Source organism: Colobus angolensis, unplaced genomic scaffold (assembly GCF_000951035.1).
Source record: "Colobus angolensis palliatus isolate OR3802 unplaced genomic scaffold, Cang.pa_1.0 Scaffold8, whole genome shotgun sequence".
In the NCBI taxonomy this organism is placed as follows: Eukaryota; Metazoa; Chordata; class Mammalia; order Primates; family Cercopithecidae; genus Colobus; species Colobus angolensis.
Genome location: NW_012121820.1, coordinates 19263575 through 19267293, shown reverse-complemented (window position 1 = coordinate 19267293; position 3719 = coordinate 19263575). Strand labels below are relative to the sequence as shown.

The 3719-nt window shown below is 41.8% G+C and overlaps 1 pseudogene; it reads right to left on the bottom strand.

Moving 5' to 3' along the window:
* Positions 1-3311: 3311 nt before the first annotated feature.
* LOC105502565 overlaps positions 3312-3719 on the bottom strand; it is a 7891-nt pseudogene continuing 7483 nt past the window's right edge.

Below are 3719 nucleotides of genomic sequence, written 5' to 3'. Positions count from 1 at the left end.
ATACTTCAAACCCACAAAGACTTCTAGAGGTAAGAAAGCTCTGGAAGATTCCAGAAACTCTGCAATAAGACTGGGTGCTACGGCTCACGCCTATAATTCCAGCACTTTGGGAGGCCAAGGCAGGAGGATTGCTTGAGTCCAGGAGTTCGAGACCAGCCTAGGCAACATAGTAAGACTTCATCTCTACAAAAAATTAAAAAATTAGCTGGCCATGGTCATGTGTGCCCGTAATCCCAACTACTCATGAGACTGAGGTGGAAGGATCACTTGAGCCTGGGAATTGGAGGCTACAGTGAGCCAAGATCATATCACTGCTCTCCAGCCTGGGTGACAGAGTAAGACCCTGTCTCAAAAAAAAAACAAAGGCAAAGGACTTGAATAGACATTTCTTCAAAGAAGATATACAAATGACTAATAAGCACGCAAAAAGATGTTCGATCTCTGTAGTCATTAAGGAAATGCAAATCAAAACCATAATGAGATACCACTTCATACCCATTTTATTTATTTATTTATTTATTTATTTATTTATTTATTTATTTATTGAGACAGAATCTCTGTCGCCCAGCCTGGAGTGCAGTGGTGTGATCTCAGCTCACTGCAACCTCCGCCTCCCAGGTTCAAGCAATTCTTGTGCCTCAGCCTCTAAAGTAGCTGGAATTACAGGCACGCGCCACCATGGCCAGCTAATTTTTGTATTTTTAGTAGAGACAGAGTTTCGCCATGTTGCCCAGGCTGGTCTCAAACTCCCCTGAGCTCAGGCAATCCGCCTGCCTCGGCCTCCCAATGTGTTAGGATTACAGGCATAAGCCACGGCGCCCAGCCGCTGTTATTTTTTTAAAAGGCAAAAAATAACAAGTTTTGGCAAGGATGTGGAGAAATTAGGACTTTTATGCATTGCTGGTGGGAATGTATTTTGTTTTTGTTCTTTGTTTTTCTTTGAGACAGAGTCTCACTCTGTCATCCAGGCTGGAGTGCAGTGGTGCAATCTCAGCTCACTGCAACCTCTGCCTCCCGGGTTCAATCAATTCTCATACCCCAGCCTCTAGAGTAGCTGGGATTACAGGCATGCGCCACCATGCCCAGCTAATCTTTGCATTTTTTGTAGAGACGAGGTTTCACGCTGTTGCCCAGGCTAGTCTCCAACTCCTGGGCTCAAGTGTTCCACCTGTCTTGGCCTCCCAAAATGCTGAGATTACAGACATGAGCCACCACGCTCAGACAGGAATGTAAATTGATGCAGCCATGGTGGAAAACAGTTTGGCATTTCCTCAAAAAGTTAAACATAGGCGCCCCCATAATCCCAGCTACTTGGGAGGCTAGGGCAGGAGGATCACTTGAACCCAGGAGTTTGAGTCGAACCTGGGCAACATAGCAAGACCCAGTCTCAAGGAAAAAATAAGTTAAACATAGGATTACCCTATGAGCCAGTAATTCCACTTCTGGATATTTATCCAAAGTAAGTGAAATCACATTAGTATCACTGTACTCCAGCCTGGGTGACAGATGAGACCCTGTCTCAAAGTTTAAAAATAAATAAATAAACCAGCCAGGTGTGGCAGCACATACCTGTGGTCCCAGCTACCCAGGAGGCTGAGGCGGGAGGAACAGTTGACCCTAGGAGGTTGAGGCTGCAGTGAGCCATGTTTCCATTCCTGCATTCCTGCCTGGGTGATGGAGCAAACCCTTGTTTCAAAATAAAATTTAAAAAATAAAAAAGAAGTGAAAGCAGAGTTTCAAAGAGATATTTGTGCACCCCTGTTCAAAGCAGCATTGTTCACAATAACCAACATGTAGAAGCAACCCACATATCTATGGACAGTTAAATAGGTAAGCAAAATGTGGTCTATACATACAATGGAACATCGCTCAGCCTTCATAAAGGAAGGAAATTCTGACACAACGTACAACATGGATGAACCTTGAAGACATTATGCTAAGTGAAATAAGTCAATCATGAAAGGACAAATATTGTATGATTCCTCCTATATGAGGTTCCTAAAGTAGCCAAATTCGTAAAGACAGAAAGTAGAGTGGTTGCCAAGGGCTAGAGGGAGAGGGAATGGGAAGTCTGTGTTCAATGGGCACGAAGTTTCAGTTGGGGAAAACAAAAAAGTTTTGGAGGTAGATGGTGGTGATGGTTGCATGTGAATATACTTAATGCCACCAAATTATATGATTAAAAATGGTTAAAATGGCAAATTTTATGTTATATATATTTTACCATACACACATACACAAAAGATTCCAGAGCCACTATCCTAATTTTTTCACCTTGTTGTCCCTGTCCTTAAGCCAAGGGTCATGGGTATTCCTGGGATCTGCAAGAATGCAAGATGCTGAGAAGACAGGGGCCCATTGGGCACCTGCAGATCCTGTAGGTAAAAATAGTAGGAGCCTAGGCAACACAAATACTTGTTGCCTGCAGGCAGGCAGCAAAGGAACAAAAACAGGCCATGAACTAGCAGATAGTATAGCATAATGACTACAATATTGGGCTCTGAAGCCGAAACACCCAAGTTCAGATTCTAGCTCTGCCATTTATTAGGTATGTGATCTTGGGCAAATCCAACTTCTATGTTATACAGATAAAGAAACTGCAACCAGGAGGAGATAAATGACTTGTCCAACAGGTCCAAAGTATTTTCTCCTTTATATTGTTTAAAAATCTTTACATGGCTTTTGTTTCGTTTTGTGTCCCCAGTAGACTGTAAGCTCCCCAAGGAAGCTATGTTTGTAATAGCATCACTTGAAATGTAACTTCTTTGTGCTTCAGTTGCCTCACCTGTGGGATGCAGAGAATAAGGGCTCCTACCCCATAAGGTTGTCAAGCATATTAATGAATTTATACCTAGAAATGTTTAGGAGAAACCTTAGTGCATATGATAGTCTTAACAAGCAATAGATTAAGAGAGGCTTCTGAAGAGGCGATCAGGCTATTTCATAAAATGTTTTGAGCAAGAAAAACAGTCCTAAAACATCCAGGATTGTTCTAGATTTGGACTAGAGTGAAGAAAATCAATTGTTCTTTGATAATTTGATTTGTATTTATTGGACTTCTACTTTCATGTATGTCTAAATAGGCTTAAGCTTTGCAGTGATAAGACTGACAGTGAATACTTCAATGATGTGTTTAAGAAAAACAGTAACAAAACAGGGGAAAAGAAGAAAGAACAAAACCACCTAGAAAGTGTCTACATTTTACTGTCTGCAGGGTTCATCACAACAGTGCCAAATGACAGACTTAACACATTTAGTTGGATGAATTTTGCCGTGAAGAAGGATATCACTTTTTTTTTTTGACAGTTTATTTATTCATCTACCTTCTCATCTTCCTCCTCATCTTCTTCATCTTCCAACTTTTCCCAGGCAACTTTAGCAGGACCTTTTGCGCCATCCAACTTTCCTTTCGACTTGTAGTCAGCAACATCCTTCTCATACTTCATCAGCTTTGCCACCTTAGTGACATAAGGCTGCTTTTCACTGTCATTTAAGTTCTTCCACATCTCACCCAGCTTTTTTGCCACATCTCCAATAGAGATGCCGGGGTTTGTGGATTTCATCTTGGGGTGGAATTCTGAACAGAAAAGGAAGAATCCAGACAGTGGCCTTTTGGGGGCATTAGGATCGTTCTTCTTGCCTCCCTTAGCTGGTCCATAATCCTTCATTTCTGTATCATAGTGCACTTTATCTGCCTTTGCCATTTAATCGAATTTAGA